This window comes from Acartia tonsa, chromosome 7 (genome assembly GCF_053477335.1).
Source record: "Acartia tonsa isolate MP-2025a chromosome 7, ASM5347733v1, whole genome shotgun sequence".
Taxonomy (NCBI): domain Eukaryota; kingdom Metazoa; phylum Arthropoda; class Copepoda; order Calanoida; family Acartiidae; genus Acartia; species Acartia tonsa.
This window is the reverse complement of record NC_137266.1, coordinates 328,458-354,817: the sequence shown is the minus strand read 5'-3', so window position 1 is coordinate 354,817 and position 26,360 is coordinate 328,458.

The window sequence follows — 26,360 nt, the reverse complement described above, 5'->3', positions numbered from 1 at the left end:
TATTTTAGGCTAGGTCAGCTTAAGTGATTGTTCCGCAGGGTTAGGCAATTGGCCCTGCAGGATTAGAGCCCTCAGCAAGGGCTACAAATAGGGAAGTACGAGGAATCGCCCCTTAGGAGGCGTTGCCTTAAAAAGTCAGAAGCCGATGCCTTTAAACTGTAATGTTATCTTAGTAACACAAAAGGGTAGAAAAGGGTTTATTGTATTATGTCAAAACATCTCCAAAAACACATAAATCATTTGGTGTAGGGTCAGGTTTTTAAAGACATATACAAAATTTCCAATTTATTTTAGTTAGAAGCTCTAGGGGCATTGAAGGTGGGTGAAGTACTCCAACTTTCAAATTTAGTTTTTGTAAAAAAAAAGGTAAAATAGGTTAATTGGGGTTGGGGTATTTTCGGAGGGTTGTGGTACCCCCCTTCAAAAAAAAAAAATAAAAAAAATATTAACTTTCGCAGGACCTATGAGAAGTTACATTGTAAAAGAGAAGCATATGGAATCAGTGAGATTCATAAATACAAAAGAAAGATAAACATCCTATTACTTTACTAAAAATTTTTTTGTATTAAAAATGTGTTTATTAAAGACTGATCATACGTCTGGAAATAGGACATTTTAAATAAAAAAAATTTAAACAATTTTTTAACCTTTTAGTTTTATTCCTTACCACAAGATGTCTATGTAAATTAGAAAAACTAAAAGTTTAAAGTTCAATTCTCATATTTTTTCTCTATCATTTATTAATATCTTATTTTAATGATTATCTACTTTCTTACAAATATGTTATTTGACCCAATAGAGTAATTTATAAAGGAAGAGAACTCATCTTTAAACTTTTAAATATAAATATTTTAAAAAATGTATTTATTTTATATTATGATGATATACTAATATTACCTTACCCAATCAGATTTATGCTGGGAGATATAGACAAAGTTTGTCTTAATTCTCCTCTTAAGCAGAAACAAATTCTCTTCATTGAGGATTAATAAGAAATGTAATAAAATTTGGCATTAGTTAGGCAGAAGACTTGTTCTACAGTGTTTAAATCACCAATAATATGAATCTATAGATAGGGTAACTTTATCTGTATCATAATAATATGTAAAAATTGGGTAATTTTGTTTTTCATAATGTTTCACAATCAATAAACATTTCTTTTGTTTTACCAATTACCATTACCAAATAATATGAACCACTGCACCCCAAGACATCTTCCCTAAAAATCATCCCCTGAAGTTCTGAACTGATCATTAATTTTAAAGGTCTTAAGCATAAAATATACTAGCGGTTTCGCCCCTAGAGGCATCTAGCGGTACTTGAGGAAGGGGGAGTTGAATCCCAAAACCCATTTTTTTAAATTTAGATTTTTAAAAAATTTAAAACAAAATATATTTTTTTTGGGGGGGGGAGGGGTTATGGGAATTTTTTTCTAGAGGCGATTTCTCTTGATAGGGTAGTGGTACCCTCCCCCAAAATAATTATAAACCTTCACGGGACCTTTGGTACAAAACAGACAAACATCCTGTTACTTTATTATAAGAATAAAGAGATCTATGCATCTATGACCATTTTCAGTCTTGTTTTAGTTTTATCCCTTTTTTTAACCCCTTTATGTTGGGCTATAACCATTTCCCCCCCTGTAGTTACTAAAAATGCACCAAATTATTTTCAAATAGTGTGATATCATGTCCGCACAATATCACATCCTCTAAAGGTACATATATATATATATATATCGGCCATTGTCTTATCCCTTTAGATCCCTGATATTAAAGGGTTTATCATTTGGGCAGAGGGACAATTTGTTCTGTTGTAATAATATGCGATTTTGATTATTTGATTGTGTAATATGGGGAAGTAAATGCACACCCCTCCACACACACACACACACAACCCCACACACACACAACCCCACACACACACACAACCCCACCCACACAGACACACACACACACCCAACCCCACACACACACACACAAATACTTCTCCAAAAATACCCAATAACCATCTGCATTGATCAGTTTTTAAAGAAAAATATGAAATATTTTTTTTAGCAATTTACTAATACTTTAATAACATATTTTAAAGGAGCAGTGTTACTCAATAACTTTGAAATAGTATAATAGCAATTTAGAATTATTAAAAATGAATTATAAAATGAACAACTTATGAAACTAGGTAGTTTTTCTTTTTTATAATACTTTAAAAAAAGAATAGTTTTTAAAACCTGAGGTTTCTGGCAGATGGCAGTAATAATGGATAATTTATACTTTTTCCAATATTATAGTTTAACTTTGTAACTCTAGGTGGCGTATTTTTTAAAGAATAACATTAAATAAAGCTATACAATATTTATTTTTATTTATTCAATATTTTATCTTAAATCTAATAAATGTTTTTTAACTTGAAAAGATAAAAAATGGTTTTTACCTAAATTAAATGTTGAAACAAAATTAAACAAATGAAAGTTATTATAAATACATAAAGTTTATCTTCATCTATGGTATTACCCTCATACATCGTTAACTGAGAATGTTTTATGGCATACACATGCCTATCTACAATACATGAAGAACAATTTCTGTTTGTCTGAAGCTTAAGTTATAGCACAGTAACCACTGAACCATGTTGGGCCCACTCTTCAGGGAATATACCTATTGGTCTTGTGATGGTATTAAGCTATTTTCTAGGGGGGTGAGACACCAACACCCACTCAAAAAATTCTTTTTAAAATTTAATAAGGGGGATGGCTGACTAATCTCCCCCCCACGATTTTTTTTTACTTTTACTTTTAAAATAGAAAAAATAGGATTGATCAATCCCAGTCCTTTACCTCTTTTGGTAAAGCCCATAGGTGCTAGTGGCGAAGCCGCCAGTTATCACACAAAGAATTTGTTGATTATTTCTGCAATTATACACAATTAAATGTACATAATGTAAATTACGCAGCTTGGGAATTTCATCTGTAGGGGCTTATAGGGGTAAGCTGCTAAAACTATACAGAGCATTAGCTGTTAATATTAATAATTTTATCTTGATGACAGCAACAGAAAGGTTGATTAGCAGAAAAAGATCCTACACATAACAATATTTTTTTTGTAAATAAATTAATTTTCTTATAAAAATATGAGATACCATATTTTTTAAAGCAAAAATCTTTATATTGGCACAAAACCCTTTTTAAAAAATATGAAATACATAAAACTTTGTTATAAAAAGATGATGGAATCATGCACATTATATAATTGTAAATATTTAATAATACTTACATAAACCTAGCGTCTAAAATTTTAACTAAAATGTTACATTTCAGTGCATGTGCAATTATTTTCTATTTTACTAGATGGTGCTTGTTGGGTGTGAGTTTCATTGTGTGTGTGTGTGTGTGAGTATGTGTGTGTGTTCCAGGGTATGTGTTTAAGCGGAAAGCGGTTTATAATACGATGAAAGAAATGACTATTTAATTTTTTTAACCCCCCTTTCTCCCCACCTCATGTTATTGCCTCTAAAAGCCTCTAGATGTAAAGCTGCAAATAATGTATATTCTTTGTTTATATTTCGCTTATAAATATTAAACAATTCGTGTTACATGTTAGGCATATGTTTAATGATATATTTAATATACATAAAAAATAAAAGGTTATCCAATTTTACTAAAGACATTCAGGGAGGAAGGGGAGATTTGGATGATTTTTACACTAGTCCTCAAAAATTAACAGTATCATTTCTTATTTGTTGGATTAACAACTTTGGGGGCTTTACCTGAATTTTGATTGGTTGGTTCATAAAGTTGAGTATCCAAACGTGACAACTACTAATTGTAATCTACAGAATGGATTATTTTGTCATTGTGAAAGACAAAGAATATTATTGTTTTGTGACATTAGGGATCTTAAGGGATAAGCCAATTCTTTATGTAGCTTAGAATTATTGGCAAAAATCATAAACATTGTTATTTTTAAACAAACATTTAGATTTTAATAGAAGTGACCAAGGGGTACAAGGTTAAATAAGAGTACCCAGAGTGTCCCATCCCTCTATGGTTATGATCCTGTCTTTATCCAGAGAGGGGGGGGGGACAGTGGGATTTTTAATACATATAGTATAACGTTTATTAAAACTTGATTTATAACTTGGTTTGTTTATTAAGTTGAGTGTCCAAATGTTTCACCAAGTAATTGTAATCTATAGAAGATGTAATTTTGTTTATCATAATTGGGGATGTACTTAAATTTATCGGCCATTGTCTATTATCTATTTAGATCCCTGAAATTGTGACTGTTTTTATAATTATTAAATAACTGTAGTTTCCTATACCAATGACTTTGTATAGATTCTCAATTGGGTCTTTGAAAATCAACCAATGTTAACAGTAATACAGTTAAGTAGCAGAAAACAATTTGCTAGAAAACGAAAAAGATTAATGAAAAAAGGGGTGGTCTAGTTATTTCTATATACATCTAAACTATAGATCTGTTTTATTTTAAACAACCACTAAACTGAATGAGTTCCCTTTTAAAAGGAAGCTCTATTTAAGTTCTGGAATGGTTTTAGGCTATTTTTCTGCCTAATCTATAAGGTCAGAGTATATATGTGCAAGATGCGCGATAGACAGATAAATATATGAACTTAAATATTATATATGATAATTTAGGAAAATCATGAAAATTATCAAAATTTGCATTATATGTAGTTTAAATTTTTGCCGCTAGGTGTCTCATTTTAATAAGAAAAATATAATTCAAATATAATAAACTCTTTATGAAACAATTATTGTGAATTAAATTTAACATCCAAAAAATTTAAGATTTAATTAAAGAGTTTTATTTTAATATATAAAATTAAAAAAACACAAGTCATTAATTATTTAGAAATGCATTTAATAAATATCTTATTATGCAGAAATAATCACCATTGAAAATAGTTATTTAAAACTATAGTTGTATTTTCTGTAAGCGTTGAACTACAATTACAACGCTATTTAAAGTCACTTTTTTTCAGATAATGTACGTGCAATTCCCATGAAAGGGAACTATTATAAACCCTCTATTATGAACTTCAAAATTCAGTAAAATTTGGGACTTTTTCTGAATTTTGTTAGGATGGTTCATGAAGTTGAGTTTCTAAACTTATCAATGACTAATTGTAATCTAGATGAGGTAATTTTGTGGATCATTATTGGGGATGTACACCAATTTATCGACCATTGTATTATCCATTTAGACCCCTGATAATAATCATGATATTAATGGATAATCTAAACAAATATGTATTGGAATAATGTATTTAGATTTTGCTCAGAGAGAATTCCTTTTATATAAATAAAATTTCCAAAAAATATTGAGGGTTTTCTATTCTATGCTTTATCTTCTTTGTTTACACCTGTATATGGGCCAAGGCATTCCTCCTACCCTAACTATTCATGTCTTCCACCTGGCATAACAAACATTTTTTAATGTCTTTAATCATAACACGGAGTTGGGCAGAGATTTGTACCTACCACCTCCCCAACGACGAACGGATGTGCTACATATATAATGAGCCATGGTCGCGGGTCATTTATCTAGCTAAACATTAGAGATTTACTTTCATGAAGGCTATGGATATGGGCAAGGCAAAAGAAACGCTGAATATTACACACAGCGCTGTTAAAAATTTAATGATACTATATATTAATAAACATAATCTAGTAATTGAATAATCAATAAACAATAAAACTATTTAATCTGTAACAATTGAAACAAAAAGATTTACTGTATAGTTTAAATGATATTTCTTAATAATTTGTTTCCTTTATATATCATTTTGTGTAGTTTTTTTTTGTTTAAATCATATTCTATATACAAAATTGAGACTTCTAGCGGCAAAAAATTAAACTACATATAATACAAATTTCGACAATTTCCTCGAATGACTTGATCTACCTTTCTATGCTCCCATATTATAGTATTAGTGGTTGCGCACCTAGCATCTAGGGTGATCTGTATTAGAAGGTGTAGATATAAGAGGGGGGGGGGGGAAGAAAATAGCCTAAAACCAACTTATGTAAAGCTTCCCTATAAAAGAGAACTTATTCAGTTTAGAATTTGTTAAAAATCTTAAGGTTTTAACATAGTAAGCTTAGCTTACTACTTTACATAATAAGAAAGTGGCTGCACCCCTAGCACCTAGAGGCTCTGTATTTAAAGATTGAAAATAGCCTAAAACCATCCCGAGAATTAATTGAAACATCCCTAAAAAGTAAAACTCAATCAATTTAGTAATTATTAAAATCTTATTAAAACAGGGGGGGGGGGTGTTGGTGGGGGTGTTGGTGGTAGAAACCCCCAATTACTTTTTTAAAAAATTCAACTCCCCCCTCCTCAAGTGCCCCTAAAGGCCTCTAGGGGCGTAACCGCTAGTAGTAAATAAATCAAAGTTAAGATTGTCATGGTAAAAGCAATGTATTGGTTTGCCAAAATCATATTAAACCATTGAAAAATTATGTAATTAATGAAAACACAGTGTTCTTAAGGGATAAAACAATGGCCGTTAAATTGATGGTACACAAAACTACGCCTTCTGTAAAATACAATTAGTGGTTGAAATGTTTGTACAAAGAACTTTATTAACCATCCAATTATAGTCCCCAAAGTTGTTTTGCCAACGAATAAGAAAACGTTATTATAAACTGTAAAGGAGAACCATATTGGTTCAGCGGTTATTGAGATCTTTTGGTACAAACAAACTCTTAGACATCCTGATACTTTTTATTATAAAGGTTTTATATTTGAATTGTTGAGCTAATTGCTGTTATTGATGTTGTTTTTTCCCAAATAAATCACAGCCATGTTTAATTAGGATATCTTTTAATGTCTATCTATCTATCTATCTATCTATCTATCTAACTATATATCTATATAGTATATATCTATCTATTTATCTATCTATCTATCTATCTATCTATCTATCTATCTAACTATATATCTATCTATCTATCTATCTTTCTATTTATCTTTCTATCTATCTATCTATATATAAATCACAGCAAATATAAATTAGGATATCCTTTAACGCTGATCGTTAAACCGTTTAGTCTTATTTCCGATTATAGTTCAACGATACAACCAAAAATTAAGCTTTTATAATCTATTATACAAAGTTTATTGATGTCTGTCCGGCTGTCATACCGTTCTTTAAGATCTTGGTAAGGACTGAACCGATTGGATTCTACTCTTCGGGGAATATACCTACTGGTCCAGTGGTGGTTTTAGGCTATTTTCTTGGGGGCTGGGACACGAAAATACTAGAAATTATGTTGATAATGATCAAACCTCTTTGGGCAAAGCCCCTAGAGGCTAGGGGGGAAGCAACTAGTAGCATTTATAATACAAAGTAGTATAATACAGAGAGGGAGGGGGACAATGGACTGTTTGTTACACTACTTCTCAACGTTTTATTATTTATTGGCTTTACAACTTTTGTGATCTTGTGTAATCAATTTTGATTGGTCCAAATGGTTTAACCACTAATTTTAATCTACAGAAGAGATCATTTTGTGTATAATCATTGTGGATGAAGATCAATTGTTTGGTAATTGTCTTATCCCTTTAGATCCCTGTACGTCCCTGTTTGAAGCTTATAATCTAAAGATGTCTATAACCTTTAGGGGTTGAGCCTCTAGAGGCAGAAAAATGTACAGCATTTTTTATTTTATGCTGTTTAAAAGAAACACTGATTTAATTTTCTCAAAGGAAATAAATATTAATTAATTAAATACTGCAATATTGTTCAGGAATTTTGGGATAAGACAATGGCCGAAAAATTGATCTATATTCCCACTGATAATACACAAAATTATCCTTTCTGTAGATTATAATTGGTTGATATAACATTTTGAAACTCAACTTAATGAACCACCAACTAAAATTCGTTAAAAGTCATAAAAGTTGTTGATCCAATGAATAAGAAAAGGTTATTTTAAAACTTTGGGGACTTTCTTCCAAAAAAAATAAATATAATGATTTATTGGGGGAAATAAGAGTCGTAATATATGTATTCCATTGTATTATAAACTGCTTTCCACGGATATTGAAATACAATCACAGAGATTAAAGTAAGATATTTATTTATTGTCCAGAGTTTAAATAATGCCAGCTTGTACTATAATAATTCCCTCTAATAGGCTGATTTGATATGAAAATGAGTAATTTATTACCCATTGTCTTACCCCTTTATCCCCATGAGAAATTAAAAGAAAGTAAACATCTATATAATTCGGAAGTACAGTTTAATATTTTCATTTTTTTCCCATGGTAATTTCCTTTACAGGGAGCGGACATTGGACTGTAAATTACACTGGTACCCAAAGTAACATAACCACGTTATCTTATTTGTTTTCTTTAAAACTTTGGGTACTTATAATGAATTTGAATTTCCAAACTTTTAAAACAATAATTTTAATCTTGTTTATCATCATTGGGGATACATTTTATCATCTATTGTCTTATCCCTTTAGATCACTGCTTAATTATATAAGATGTTTATGTCTATCTATCTATTTGAAAATCTATCTATCTATATTTTGCAAGTAAAGTTAAATGCTTTGATTTTTGCCCATGGTTATAGCTAACAATTAATTACAGGAAGGGAGGGGACATTGGACTGTAAATTACACTGGTACTCAAATCTTTTTCGTTAGGTACCTTTAGAGTGAAAAAAAATCTAAAATAAAACTCCCCCTCCCCCCCCCCCCATAGGCTTCTAGGGGCGATTAGATAGTCTATTTGTGTATTTAAAATCTTACTATCAACCTAAACTACTGAAAAAGGTTTCGTGATTTTCTATTTATTACATTTTTCTATCTATCTCTTAATTGATTTCTGTCTATTTTTTAACTATCTAGCTAAACTACTGTTTATGTTCCATGTATTTATATTTATTATATCCTTTCTATCTATCTATTGAATAAATAAATAATCTATCTGTCTATTTACGAATCTAAACTACTGCATAATTAACCTTTCTTGATGGAAGATGTTAAGAGTAGATGTTTAGTTAGATTTGCATGATATCTTCACTAAAAATTTCAAACTGTCCATCTTATATTGCAACTGAGGAAATCACATTTCTAGAATATTATGAACTGACCGACGGACAGACAATGTAAATTATAGAGTAGCTTCGTTACTAAAAAAGAAAAATTTGAAAAGAGAATATTTTGGTTTAAATGTGCAATATAGAAGTATTCCCTAACTATAGAAATATTGTACAAGTCAGGAATCTAAAGGGATAAGACAATTAACAATAAATATATGTACATAATCCCCTAATTATGATACACAAAATACTCCTTTGAAGTTAAATATTATTGTTGGAAATTGTTAACATGACAGTGACAGTTTTGAAACCAACGAATTAGCAAGTGTATTTATAAAACTTTGGGGACCAGGAAATTGATTTAAACCCCAGTAAAGATAAACAAGATTTCCCCTATTGTAAAGATTACAACTAGTGCTTGAAACTTTTGGACACTTAACTTAATGAAACAACCAATTAGAATTAATTAAATGTTCTAAAAGTTGTTGAGTCAATAAAATTGAAAGTGTTTTTTTAAAACTTTGGGGACTAGTGTTATTTATAGTCCAATGTCCCTCCCTGATACAAGTACATTAGTTTTCACAGAAGGGGCATAAGAATTGATAATGAATACATGGATTTAATGACAGTGGAAAATTTGTCGTAAATCGAGGTTGCTAATCACATTATTTATTGGACAGCTCGTTCATCTAGTAGAATGGGAGTGGATGTGGGGTATCGTAAAATTAGCCAGCTGCAAGTTTATCTTTATTAATGTACATGAAAATGTGGTGCAACATCCAAGTATTTATATATGTATTGGGCGGAAATATGATTCATACCCATAAACTAGTAACAGGATGTGTGTATGTAGTATGATTCATGCACATAAACCAGAGGGAGGATTTGGAAGGATATGTAATCCTTATATAAAAGTAACAGATGTATGTCTGTTTGTGTAGTGAGAAATCTAGCTAAAACCTCTATTAATATGGTTCTCCTTTACATGGTAGCTTCCCATATGTCCAGGAAGGTTTATAAGTATTTTTGGGGGAGGGTACTTTGCACTATAAATTACTATGGTACCCGTATGTAACTACACTCCTCTATTATCTGGCTAAAAACTTTTGGTACTTTTGATTGGTTGATTGTCAGTCGTGAGAATTTTTATTAAGCCGTATAGCCGGGCCGACGTTTAAAGCTTTTATCTTTTACTTTTGATTTTAAAATAAAATTGGATTTTTTCTTACCCAAAGTTTTATAATAACGTAATATTATTAAGGTTCATTTGCTCAACAACTTTGGGGACTTTTTATTGAATTTTGATTGTTTGGTAGGGTTCAAATGTTTCAACCACTAATAATAATCCACGTAGGGGTAAAAATCAGCCCTGTGATTCATTATCCATCTTTTTTTTGGATTTTTCTTTCCCACTTCTCCTCTCATCTCCCTCATCTTTATGACGTCAATTGGCTGATTCTTGAGACACTTTGTCCCCCTACATAATCCACAGAAACGGTAATTTTGTGTTTCATCACTGGGGATGTACTTCAATTTATCAGCCATTGTCTTATCCCTTTAGTTCCCTGATAAATACGAATATTTATGAAAATCAATTTAAAATTTCTGCTTATCATTTTTAGTTATTACTCTGCCGATGGGACTTTTTCTGTCTCTATTTGTCAGGGATAAGACAATGGACGATAAACAAAATTACCCCTTTCAATTGTTGGTTGAAAATTTGGACCAGCTAAGCAAAATTCATGAAAAGTGCCCAAAGTTTTGTACCAACGAATAGGATAATGTGGTTGTAATATTTTAAAAGAAGATATCTTCTTTGAATACTTTGGGTACAAGTGTAATTTACAGTCAAATGTTCCCTCTCTCCCTTAGAATTCTGTCTCTATTTATATCAGGGATCTTAAGGGATAAGACGATAGACCATAAATTGATGTACCAACCCAAAATATGTCCAAAAAATTACTCTCTTTACAGATCTAATTGGATATAAGTGTTGGATAAGTCAATCAAAATTCAAAAAGGGTCAAAATTTAACAAATAAGATAACGTCATAGAATAAGAAGGTAAATTATCTTCTTTAGTTGCGAGTCCAGCCAGCCAGGGAGCCGCAGCGAGAACGAGTGCAGCAACCGAGAGTGAGTTCGAGCCCTCAAAATCGCAGCCAACACAGCAGAAAGTTCAGCCAGTCAGAAACGCCAAAAAAACAGTAAGATAAGATAGCTTAGACCTAAAATCTATGGATAGTTACCTAGTTATAAGTATAACCTAAAAATCTAAAATGCTTGTCTAACTGCTATATTAAATGATTAATTTGGCTGCCATCTAATTTATTATTATCGCCGCTAATTTATTGTTATTGCCGTTAAACGAATGCATCATTACACTTTCATATAATATGATTAATCAATTCTTAAATTATTTATGCATCATTATATCATTATATAATTAAGATTAATCAAATTTCCAAAATTACTTAATCTCAATCAACTACCCATATATACACAATTTTTTCCTAAAATTATTTAAGGATAGGAACTAGTAAAGTAGTGGAGGGCTCATCCATTGACACCCTTCACTAATGTTTTATTCTCGCAACCCATATTGTAAATATTAACTATTTTATTATGTATTTTATTTGCTAATTTATACTTTTTTTCAGCTGTTCCCACCGAGCGAGTTTCGTGCTAATCCTCCTGCGCTAAATCCAGACCTTGAACCTACCTCCAACAAACCTCCCTAATGGATTAGATGAACAGGTACCAAATGACTTAAATCTCAACCCGTTATATGACTTACTTAATCCCTTATATGGCAATAATTTCGAAGGTTTAGAAGAAGAATTTAATATTAATTGTACCTACCTAACAGAAAATGCAGCAATAAGTAAATTAAAATCATTTAAAGAGCAATTAATAATCCTATTAAGTATTAACTGTCAAAGTATCCATGCAAAATACAATGAAATTCTTAGTTGCATTGATAATTTCAGAAATAAAGGTATAATGCCCACAATGCTTGCGTGTCAAGAATTGTGGGTTAATACCGAAGCAAATCTTGATGTTTTTAATGTAGAAGGATACAATTGGCACACTAATCTTAGAAAGCATCAGCGGGGGGGGAGGGGTTGGGATACTCATTTAAAAACAATATAAAGTAGACAGGTTGTTTGAAAGGATCTCATTTAAAGAAAGGATCTGTGAAAGCATTTGCCTCAAAGTATCTCTCAATGGCTTCAAGTTCGTCGTCCTGAACACGTACAGGCCTCCGAATCAATCTAACGACGATATCGAACAATTCTTCGACACCTACCTAGAATTACTCGATAGGATATTTGCCCTTGACCTTCCCTTTTTCATTGTTGGTGACATTAATCTTGATTTGCTTAAACTTAATGATATCAATAGTCATAGTATGCGTCTTATTGAAGCACTAAACTTTAACGGGGTCTTAAACACAATAACTAAAGCCACAAGAATAACAAGAACAAGTGCCACACTAATTGATATTTTTGGCGTAGGTAATTTTATTCAAAACTTAATGCTTTCTTGTGTATTAACTTCCCAGATATCGGACCACTTAATGCTGGTCAATGCTTTCAGGATTAATGGTGGAAAAAAACCTACACAACCTGATTTCTATGAAAAAAGGATGATGGGTGATGACAACATTAATTCATTAAACGAAGCATTGTACAGTACTGATTGGTCCGATGTCTTAAATAAAAATAACGTCAAAGCTGCTTATGATATTTTTATAAAAAAATTCCTAGAATTGTACAATACCTTGTGCCCTGTCGTTCGGATTAAGAAAAAACAAAAAAACTACACCCCTGCAAAAATTCGTGACTCCACATCTCTTGAGAATGCCTGAACATAAACACGCTTTGCATGACAATTTCCTTAAAGAACGAACAAGGGAGAGCGAGGCATTGTACAATTCATATAGGAACAGTTATAACAGAAATGTAAGGAAAGCTAAACTTGATTATTATAGACTTAATATTAGGAATTGTGGGGGGGACAGTAAGAAACTTTGGAAATGCTTAAAAGAAATGTTAGGCTTTGATCAGAGGGCAGCAGAGTGCTCATATTTGGAAGTTGGGGATAGGAAAATTGAGGGTGACCAAGCTATCGCAAACAAATTTAATAGATTTTTTTGTAACCTTGGAACTTCACTAAAACCTGAGATCCCAACAACAAACAAACATTTCTCTGAGTACCTCCCACCCCCAATCCAAGATTCACTATTCTTTGAAAATCTTTACCCATTCAAAGTTATAAACTTAATCAGAAATATTAAACCAAAAAAAAGTACCGACGCAAACGATGTATCAATGTTTTTACTTTCAAAATGTGCAGATGTGATAGCACAACCCCTCTGTCATTGCTATAATTTATCCCTCCAAACCGGTACTTTCCCCTCTAGCATGAAGGTTTCCAAGGTTATAGTTTTACACAAATCAGGATCACTCAATCAGACTGACAACCATCGTGGTGTCAGTCTGATTGACAATTTCTCCAAACCGCTGGAGAAACATGTATGTGATAGCTTGGTCAACTTCTTAGACGAAAGAAATTTTTTCAACGCACGCCAATTTGTGCCTTAGTCGAAACAATTCCTGTTTATCCATATTTTTGGATATCAGGAAATGTTTGGACATGATAAATAGAGAAGTGTTATTTGAAAAACTTAGGAACGCAGGGATTAGGGGATTACCGTTGAGTTGGTTTGTTAGTTATTATAGTAATCATAAGCAGAAAGTTTTTTTTAAGGGTGTGTTTTCAACTCTGGAAAGTATTATCATTGGCGTACTCCAGGGGTCAGTTTTGGGACCTATATTGTTTTTGATTTTTATAAATGATCTAATTAATATAGATCCAAATGTAATAATTAATCTTTTTGCAGATGATGCTCTCTCCTACCTGGAGAAGGAATCACTTGCCGAACTCATTGAGCTTGCCAAAGATATAATCCCAAAACTGACTACCTGGTACAGTTCAAACCAATTATTAATACATCCTTTAAAAACCAAGTGTATGATTTTCACTTCTCCTAGAGAACAACTTACCCCCGAAGAATCTTTAATTAAGTCTGAATTCAATGTCTTTGTAAATATGAATAACATAGATGAAAACACACCAGAAAAAATCACTAAATTAGATCTTGTAACTGATGCAAATGAAGGGTCTATCAAGCATTTGGGTGTTCTGTTGGATACAAAATTAAAATATACCTACCATTTAAAAAAAGTGTATGCAAAAATTTCTAAAATAATTTATTCAATGCGTGTAATGCGCCACTTTCTTGACAAAAAACATTTGAGAATTTTGTATTCATCATACATCAAAAGTAATATTGAGTATTGCTGCATTCTTTTCACTGCATGTCCACAATATTTATTGAATCCCATTATTAAGATTCAAAAGTCTGCAATAAGAATAATTGAAAACCTACCTAGTAGAGCCCACACGGCTGAATTTTTTAAAAGCAACTCAATCTTACCTTTTGACTTACTCATAAAATATAACGTCTGCAAATTTATGTTCAAATATCAGAATGGCCTCCAGCCAGAAATATTTAACAATACCTGGGAGTTCTCCAGAGATCGACACAGGTATAACATGAGTAATGCAAATAACTTTGCCTACGCACAAGGAGGAAACAGAAATTTTCTATTAAATGCACCTTTTCACGCTTTTCCAACTATCTTCAACAATCTCCCAAACAACATAAAACAAATTGAAAGTGAGAAGGAGTTTAATAGAAAATGCCACACTTTCTTCCTAAACCAAATAGAGTTTGCATAAGTTATATATGAGAAAGTCCAATGCTTAAATATTAAATGTTAACTAACAACCATAGAACTCTCTATTCTAATTAACATATTTTTTCAAAGATTTTATCGTCTTTAATTTTATCTTCTTTATTCTTTTACTTTTTATCCTTTTATTCTTTATTTATTTAAAACTAACAAAATTTTCATTATCTAGTATATACAAATTTCTAGTCTAAATACCTAAGAATCAAATCATTGGGCAATGAACATGGAATGTTCGCCCGATATATCAGGGAGGGAGGGAGGGAACGCTTGATAACTCGGAAATTTTTCTACTTAAACCAATCTCAACATCAAGATATTAGGCAGAAAGCCTGGAAGGCTTGCCTAAATACATAAGGGGGGGAGGGAACAAGTAAGGAGTAAGGAAATTAATTTAACTAAGTGTTTATTACTTTATTGTATTTTTACATGTACATAAAATAGTTATAGAGCAGCTTTGAAGTTCGCCACAAAGAAATATCAATTAGGAGGCACATTATTCTAATTTCTTTATTATTCACGGTTGGGCCCTCAGATGTAAAAACTTTATTTTAGTGTTTGGCCAAAATGACTTAGCAATTGTATCTGTAAGTACGTCTAATAACACCCTTTACTATTTTTAAAATCCTAGAAAATTTTTTTGCAAGAAAATTGCATAAATTCGCAACCTTTTTTAGAACCACTACATAACTCGAGTTTTAAAACTTTTTATATAAAATCCTTTTTACAAAAAATATCAATAATTACTTAAAATTAAACCTGAAAGAAAAAAAATCTCATTACACGTGTTAATTTGCATGTTTTAGGTCTTTTTTTGAGGAAAGTATAACTTCCACATTTTTGACAATAATTATATTTTTTTAACATTTCAAAGTAAAATATAATAAAACTTAAACGATTTTTCTTGAATTATCAGTTGAAAATTTCATCAAACATGCAATTTAAGTGATGAAAATTTAATAAAATCATTTTTTGAATGTTTAGAATTACCAATTTTCTACATTTAAAACAAAATGTTAACAAAATTTAAAAACATTTTAACATATAACTTCAAAAATCAATAACATTTTATAAAAAGATGTTTCAAAAAATAAATCATTAAAAGGTATTAAAATGCATTTGAAATTACTTAAAATTAAAACGAGAACATCTTTTTACACTGTATTCTGTGTAATAGAGTTTAAATGACATGATTAGTGAATGAAATATTTCCTAAACTCATTAAGCCTTTTTGTGACTATATTAAAAATAATTTATTTTGTTTTATATTGTTTTTTTATTCAAATATTTGACAAAATTTTCCCTACGTCAATAAAATATAGTCAGGTTTTTACTGTTTCCAGGTTTTTCTTTATAATTATAACAATTAAATATAATATAAATCTTCATTATCTTTTATTTGAATTATCATACACATTAAAATGTAAAGTATAAGCTAGAATAGCACTTTTTTCAACGAATATTTTAATGACATTATATCAAATAATTCCTCTTAAATATCACACAACATATGATTGGGAAGTATAGCCATTTCTTGGAGGTATAATATTTACAAAAATACCATTAATTCTGTTTTTATCAGAAGTTAAAAAAATTGAACAATTCTAAAACAATGGTTGGCTGTCTAGATATTGAGTACACTAAGACTATGGCTCTGTTCTATTGAAATAACGTTGCAAAAAGAGGGGTTCTGAAAGTAATCTACCTAATTTTTTTTTAAAGAACCAACAAGTACTGTTAGTATCTTTTTTCTTGTAATCTAGCAGACAATCAAATCATAACACAATTTTCATGATAATATATTCAGGTTTCTACTTCACATTTTAAAAAATATACTGATCAATAAAATGTTCAAAATTTTACTTTTTACTAATTGAAAAAATATGTTGTAATTCTTATTTTAAAGTTACATTTTTATCCCTGACAAAATCATAGACGACTTTTAAAGGCATCTTATATAAACTTTTTGAAGGAAAACTTAAAAACGTTAATTAAGTATGAAAACTATTTTCTTTGATTTTTCTGAAGTTATTATCGCATTCTATGGGTTTTTTATTATCATTTACTTATATCGAAAGTGCCAAACATTGTACCCTAACTTATTCATTTAATAAAAAACCAACCGTGTATTACCAACACTTCATAATTAATGTATTAATATTAATAATTGTGGAAATATTAAACAGGTTAAAATGTTAAGACTCGATATTAGTGAAGTTATTCAATAAGGGCACATACAGGGATGGGTCAAGTGTAGATAATTCCATCACATTGAGGGTTGGAAATTGTAACTTTTCATCGTCACTGTCTGTACGTGTTCTTGTCTTTATTTTCTCAATAGTTCCATGTAAATTACACACTTATCGAAAATAATCTTAATAATTTTCAATTTTCAATTTCAGAACATGGAACCAACAAATGGTGAAGATACTGGAGGAGCTGTGGATGGCAGATAAGGTAGGTCTAGTTGGGCTGGCAGGTCATGTACTTGACTCCCACCTCCGAATATCGGGAACAGAGTTGTTCACAAAGGACAGCCGCAGTCTTGATATGCCGCAGGCGGAGTAAACTGTGAAAGTGGCTGGCGAGTCCATTGGGTCGATTCAAAAACAAATACTGGTCATAGAAACACACATAGTCATGCAGGACCATCACTTCTTTAAAGAAACTTGACTTTTCATCAAGCTGCCACAGCAGTGTGACAAGCTTTTCCCTGACACTTCGAAAGCGCAGAGCTAAATCGACCCAAGGGCCAGCCACTACAGCGGTACATGCTCTCCGGATCCGGCTGGACATGCTGAAGCTGCCACCCGCAGCACTTCCGGTGTCAACTTCACGAGTAACTTTTCAATGTTTAATTTTAAGTTTTTTTCACTTTTTCTTCCTTAGCAAATATCAAACTTAATATAATGAATAAAAGTCTTAAGTCTTGTCTATCCCGTAGAATTTAGAATTTATAACACACAAAATCAAAGCTAAACTATAACTAAAGGCATAGATGTACGATATTTAAATATTTAAATAAGCCAATTGTACCCAAAACAAACTAGAAACTTTCATGTTTTCATTTCTGTTAAGCCGATGCAACTAAGAAGCGAAGCTTTTCAAAAACAGGATACATTGGCAAAACATTTTCAATATTATTAATCGCTCTTAAGAAAACTAAATATATAGGTACAATACTTTTTTTTCAAATTCTCACAAACACTATTTTCAATACAAAAGCAATTTCAATAAACATTTCTTTTCTTTCATTTACTTCTTATTTTACTTCTTATTTTACTTCTTACTTATTCCACAAGTATGTATTTTCACACAATTATGTTAACGTCCTTGTTAACATCTCAATCTAGATGTTTATCTAAACCTTAATCCATCAATTGCCACAGGGATGTAAGGAATTGTCGGGGTGCGAAAAAGTCATTAGGTACCTACGGAAATGGGATGCTATATCCCAGGGATATAGAATAACATTAATGTGTAAACTCAACTAATCCAGGGAAAAGTTGGGTGGGTCAAGGAAAAGGTCTAGAACGGGAATAGAAGCATGGAGAAATCCCACGACATCCGTAATTTAATTGTATGGATCTCATTCTTGGAGACCCCGAAATAAGCAAGGTGGAACGGTCGTTAAGGGTATTATTAGCGAATATTATAGTATTTTATCTTATTGTATGTAATCAATATTCATGCAAAAATCCTATTATAAGCTATGTCATGATTTGGTAAGCGCTGCAAAGACACCTCGCAGTTCAACAACCCTGATGGGTTAAGCCATCCACTCGTGACACAGCTGCTCAGTGTTCATAATTATAAACATGTAATCTTATATTTAAAATGTATGTGAATATAGGAGCGGACGAAATATTCAATACAGCCCTGAGCTGGTCATACTTAAATTATTATCATGTATAATAAATAAAACTGATACATATACTACATTCCTGAAATCCTAATATGTAATAGATAATATATATATATGCATTCTATTTCAGCCAGAAAACTATTATTATTATAAACTGCAATCTCTTTCAGGAAAGAAACCTTAGTAAACCATTGTAAAAACCTTATCAGTAACTCGCCCTAATTGTATGCACCTTAGGAAAATAAATCTTATCTTATCTTATCTAATACAATTTTGAAAACAAGTATGGTTTACTGTACAATGTCATTTACCTGCATTGCATTTTTGTGTCTCTATTTATCAGGCATCTTAAAGGATATGACAATGGACAATAAATTAGTGTACAACCTCAATGGTAATTTGTTTTTAGGGGCAATTCGCTTGGGATGGTTCTGGTACCCTCCCTAAAGTAGTTATAAACCATCCTAAGACCTATGAAAAACTACCCTGCAAAAGAGAACCGACAGAGATCCTTTTACTTAATTTATCAATGGATTTAAATGTAAATGTTACTATCTATCTATACACATAATATCTTTCAATTTAACTTTATATCTATTGATCTAACTATATATAAATGGATGTATCTATCTATATATTTATTTTTCTTACTATATACATATTTATACATTTTCCTTTCTGTCTAGCCATTTAATTCAAATCACTACTATACTTTAATTCAATCTATCAACATTATATCTTTTTACCTTTTCATTCATTTTTAGCCTAACCCATTAAATTCTAACATCTATCTATCCTATATGGATGAACTAAATTGTGCCAAAAAAGTTTGATAGTTAGTATGGAGAGAGGTTTTGATACAAAAGTATTAATAACATTAGATCTAATAGATATAAATAGTATGGATATATTATCATATAGAGAAGATACTATGTAGACAAAAAATTTATAGTATAGATGTATAAAGAGCTTACTATTTGATTTCCAATTGCAAAGACCTAGAGCGTTGCAGACGAAAAAAAATTTCATTAAACTTTGCTTTCTAATTTCAGCTGTTTAATGCTTTCTTCTGCTTTTTAAAAAAGAAAGGGACAATTTTTGTGTAAAATTGCCATTTCTGTCTAAACTTAAGTGAAGTATTTAAAACTGCCATTATCAATTTTTCACAACTAGGCTCCTGACTATACAATTATATTCATAATCACTTTTTCCGATTTACAATACTGCATTTTTAAACCTAGTTATTTGTGATTAATATAACATTTTTCCTAATGATGTGAATACTTTGTTGCAAATCAAAATTATTGGGTTTTTAGTGACATCTAGCGACAAATGTAGAACTAATATATTGCAGATGTTCCCAAATTTATTTTTTGCCTGAATTTATGTTGTTTTCAATTATTTTTCAACAATTGAACAGTATTTAGACAATGCAAAACGAATTTAACTAGGATGAATGTAAATATCATTGCAGCTCATACATAGACGTCCAAGAAAAGGGGTAAAGGGGTGTTCACCCCATTAGACTTTGAAATCTCTTATATTACACCCCAAAAGTTTTTTAAAAATACGTTAGATTACTCCCCTTAAACATATGGAACCCCTCATTCAAAGTAAAAAGCTTGGGCGTCCTTGTGTTCCATTAGTTTCCAATTTGCTTTTTGTTCTTTTGCCAGCACCCGGTTGTATTTACATTTTTGAAAGATTCAGCTGATTTGAAAGACCCAACCCACAGACGGTACAATGCCTTTGAGAAAGGAACAGGGTTACAACTACTATTTATCACTCTATATATATTACTTTAATATGTAGACGTCATTTTAGATAGCATTTGAGAAAATCACATTTTTACCATAATGTTATGGATGGACGGTAAAATAACAGTAGTTAATGGATATATAATACATGGATAGTTTGAGAGATATTCGCATACGCGGATAATATGCTACTTACAGCTGGCTAATACAGCAATACTCCATTCCCTCCCCTCCAACTGGAGTAACAAACTGACCAATAAAGGATGGCCATGTAGGCAACCTAAATTGACGACAATTTTCCCGTGTCGTAATAGCCACGTATATTCTATATCAAATATTTTCCAGACCCTTATGTATGAATTGACAGACAAAGTAAAATAAAGAATGTAAATAAAACTAATGTAGTAAGCTGCCAAACAGAATACAATATTTCTATACCTTAAAATCAGTTTTTAAACATATTTTAAAAGCATTATTTATATTAAGATTGAAGCCTTGGTATGGTTTTAGGCCATTTCCTCCCATATTTCTCCCCTTCAAAAACAGAGCTCAAAAAGTGCAACAGTTAGCTGTTTCATAAAAAAATTAAATAACAAGGTTGCGTGATTATTCAAGCAAAAAAATAAAGAATAGTTATTTCTTTCGTCGTATTATAAATCGCTTTCCGCGGATATAGAATGAACAATTATAAGATCAAAACTAGTTTTTTAGCCCCGAGATGCCAAAGGCATGGGCTAAAAAAACTGGTTTTGATCTTATGATTGTACATTTTTATATTCTTAGAATGCGGTTTATAATACGATGCTAGACATAGTTTTTTCGTATTGATGAGAACCGGTTCCTATCCACCGGATTCGAATGAATACGAGAATAATAATTATTAGATAATAAACAAATGAAAAACTCAGGGATCTTAGGGGATAAGACAATGACTGACAAATTGATGTACATCTCCAATCATTATACACAAAATTGTTCTTACTGTGAATTACAAATAGTTGTTGAAACGTTTGGACACTCAACTTAAATTGACCCAACTAATCAAAATTCTATAAGAGTCTACAAAGTTGTTGAGCCAACAAATAAGAAAACGTTATTATAAAACATTAATAAACAGTCCGTGGCCCCCTTCTCTCTCATAAATAATATATTAAAAACTGGTCTATATTAAACTAACCTATTCCAAAGCATTTCATCATAACTTTTTTTTAAAAAATCCAATTAACTTTTTTTCAATCCAACTATCTACCTCCTAATATTTTAATGCGGTTCCCCAGATGTTAAGCTTCAGACGGACAGACAGACATACATCATCCTACTTTGTTTTTTAGATATTGTTTAAAAACTGGGCTGTATTAAACTAAGTTAACTCCCATTCCAAAGCATTTCATCATAACTTTTTTTTCAAAAATCCAATGCCAAAAAAAATAACTTTTTTTCAATCCTTCTATCTATCTATCCCAGCTTTTAATATTTTTAGATTTTAGTGTTACTTAAAATTTGTGTAGAGTTTGGACCCCCCCACAAACTCCACTCAAGAGCTCCTTGGGGTTTCTAGGGGCGTAGCCAAAAGTCTAAGTCTAAACTTAGGGAAAACATAGTTTTTTTCTTGATTTTCATAAATGATTCAAATATAATAAAACAAGAGTGACAACATCCATAAGTAGCGAAGCACAAAATCTATTATAAAATAGACTTACAAACAAAGTGAGTTATAGAACAGATTATATGTTATCATGACAAAGAAAAAAAAGAAAGAGAGATACTATGTAAAAACTTAAAATCACGAAACCTTTCTCCCTGATTTGATAATTTATAATCGACTTTAATAATATCTAGGAACTAACTATTCTTTATTTAATAAGGACCTAAATAAAACTTTCCTGTAAAGAAGAACCTAATTGGTCCAGTGGTTGGTAATCCTTGATCGATTATATAACATTTAACCTAAAATATTATAATGGTAATCACGCAACCTTCCAACAACAAAATATTTAGTATTACGACCTTATAGGCCGTTAAATAGCCTAAAACCTGACTGGGATAAGGCCTAAGAGCCTATTTTTATCTGATCCTTACCTCCCTGGGGCCCCTTTAGTATAGGGAAGCAGCCGTTCATATAAATGAGATATAAAAAATACAACATAAATTCTGTGAAAATCTTTTCCAAACATAGATAATTTTTTAGCGGCCTCTAGGGGCTCTTGAGTAATTTGAATTTGATAACCCATTTTTATTTTAGATTTAAAAAGACAAAATAGAAAACAAATTTGGAGGGGTAAATTTATTTTGGGAGGGTTATGTTACTCTCCCCCATAATAGTTAAAAACCTTCCCAGGACCTATTAAAAGCTACCCTGTAAAGGAGAACCATATTGGGTCAGCGGTTAGCAAGATTCTTTGGTACAGACAGACAAACTGGCGGCCATCCTATTACTTTTATATAAGAATACAAGAAAAATATAAATTTTAAATATTTATTTCAATGTATAACATCAAATTCTTAAAAAATAACTATTCTAATATGGGTTTCAAAATCAGATTTATTTCCGCAGTAATAAAACCGGTTCTGAACCACACTGGAAAACAAAATAATAATCATATTGTATTATAAACAATTGTCAAGGGCCACAATGCCTGGGCCAACAAAACAGATTTAATTTTCTGCGAACAATTATGTCTATAAAACATTGTGAAAACTAGTTTCTAACTGAACATTTAGCATTTTTAATATATAAATAGATCATTGGGATCATGGAAAGAAAACGAAGTTGCGGCTTTTTAAAACTGTTATTGCTCAGCCCATAGTTAACCTAAGAAATTGTTAGATATACCAATGGAAAGTTTATATATAAAGTGTTCCTTCATAATAATAACCTTTCCAATTCATGCACTTGAAATATGGTTCATAATACTGTTCCTCCAAAGCTTGATCAAATTCTTTCACACATCGATCTGGATCACAATGTTCTATAAAAGTATTGGCTCGGCCGAAGATGCATCTGATTCTCCTACAATAACTCCAGTCAACATTAGGATTGCAGTAACTGCAGGATTCACATTGATCTGCCCCTTGCATAGACACCAAGTTCACCACCAAAAGTACAAAGAGAAAAACCTGAACAACAAAAAAAAATAATAATAAACTTTCCTAATTCTAAATAAGCTTCGCTTTTTAAAAAAAAAGCATGTTGTAGTTTTATCCTTAGGGTGACATTATTACATTGGCTCCCAATTTTTTAAAAAGAGGCATTTTTTTTAGGGGGGGGGGGTCAAAATCTAAAACATGGAGAGATGGGACAATGGGCTATTTATCGCACTAGCCCCCAAAGTTTAATGATAACGTCGTTTTATCTATTAGCTCAACAAATTTGGGATTGTTTGGCTCATTTAGTTAAGTGTCCATACTTTTCAAGCACTTACTTTAATCAATAGAAGGGGTAATTTTGTGTATCATCATTTTTTTCACCATAGCCTTATCCCATAGATTCCTGTTACATCAACCATATGCAGCTCAGCACCAAAATATGTTAAAAGATGCTGGTTCAGAGCATAAGTATTACAATTGTTATATGAAATAACTTACGGTAGTCCCAAAAATCATAACGCAAAAGTGAATGAAAAAATATTTAGTGGATTAAACACTATTGAAATCAAAAGAAATACACCAAAACAAGGATGACAACATCTATTAAAGTGAAGATTTAAAATCAGAAAGAATGACAAACGAACAATAACTCTTGTAGAGTGTCAGACCTTAATTTATACTTAAATGGGCATACAGACATTCTGGTAAAATTTATAGAGTTGCTGGGCTTTCTAAATTTTACCCAAATTGTATAGGAATCATTGTGCATGTCTGTTTTAATGATTAAATTATACAAAAATTTTGTAAAAAAAGTACAGACGGACCTACCCTATTTATAAAAAAGCTTCCCTTTAAAAGAATTTATGGTATCATTTAAAGTATTTTTTTTCTTGAATAACACCTTAAGTAGTTCGATTAGAAGATCTGTATAATAGAATGAAACACTGCATAAAAAATATATAAATTATAAAACTTACACAAAAGATTTTGAACTGCATAGTACGTTCTGTTTAAAGCGGCAGCCAAAGACTAAAGAGTAAAACATCTATTTCTAGCTATAAATATACAAAACCTTGAAATCCTGTTTCCAACTTTCACCAAAAGCGCACTCATTTGAGTAAAAAGGTTTTTTTTAAAGCTAAGGCATAAGACCCAACCCAAAGACTGTACAAGGCCCTTGAAAAGGGGAAATGGTTACACAGCTATTTATCGCTCTTTATAGATTACTTTAATGACAACATCCATAACAGCAAAGCTCTGAAACAGTAGGACAAACACCCGTTAACACATGAACTGAATAATATATCAGAATATAAATTTATAAAAGTCTTAACAAAAATAAATTTGTTGAAAAACTGCTTAAATACAGAATAATGTTTAAGGACATACTTACATTTTTAGGATCTGATTATAGAGATGCTCCGCTTATAACATTGTACTTTGTTGTCCTAGGAATTAGTATGCCAAAAATAAGATCAATCTAATGATTTTATTACATAAAAATTTGCTGTTAAAAAAAAAAGGTTTAAAATCAACATGTTTAAAATGAACGTATGGATATTTTGGTAACGATTTTAGAGTTGCTAAGCTGTCTAAATGCAAAGTTATAAATCGATAGGACAATTATAACATGCATAAATTAACGCAGACAGACAGACCGCCCTAATTACAGAAAAGCTTTGCTTTTAAAAATGCGCCTTTAGAAAGTGCGCGGAATTTCCTGTTTTTTGGCGGGATGGGGGGAGGGGGGAATTACAAAAATCTTCGGGTCATTACACCAGTGATTAAGGGAACATTTGTTATTTTAACAACTTTGGGGGATTTATTAAATTGTGATTGGTTGGTTCATTTAGTTGAATGTCACAACGTTTCAACCACTAATTGTAATGTACAAAAATGGTAATTTTGTGTATGATCTATAGGGATGTGCATCAATTTAACGGCTATTGTCTTATCCCTTTAGATCCCTGGTTAACTACACACAAATTTGTATCAACAGAATGGGTAACTATGTGTATTTTTATTGGGGATGTACATCAATTTATCAGCCATTGTCTTATCCCTTTAGATCCCTGGTTAACTATACACAAGCTCAAAATTAATACTACTTTTAAAGCAAAGCTTTTCTAAATTAACTCTATTAATGATTGGTCGAATTAAAGTCAAACCCATAGAGAGAGGGGACAATGTGCTATTTATTACACTAGTCCCCATAGTTTTATAGTAATGTTTTGTTATTTGTTGGCTTAGCAATATTCAGGACTTTGGTGAATTTTGATTGGTTAGTTAATTAAGTTAAGTGTTTTTATCTACAGAAGAGGTAACTATGTGTATCATTATTGGGGATGTACATCAATTTATTGGCCATTGTCTTATCCCTTTAAATCCCTTTTTGACAACATACAAGCTTAACATTAATACTACTTTTAATTACACTAGTCCCCAAAGTTTTATAATAACGTTTTCTTATTCATTGGCTGAGCAATTTTGGGCGACTTTAGTGAATTTTGATTGTTTAGTTAATTAAGTTGAGTGTTTAAACGTTTCAACCACATTTTTTTTATCTAGAGAAGGGGTAACTATGTGTATCATCATTGGGATTGTACATCAATTTATCGGCCATTGTCTTATCCCTTTATATCCCTGAGACAAACCTCTTTTGGAGAAACAAAAAAACAAACATTTTGTCATATTTACAGACTTGAACGGACGGACGTAAATTGTAGATTTACTTTGCAATATTAACACACAC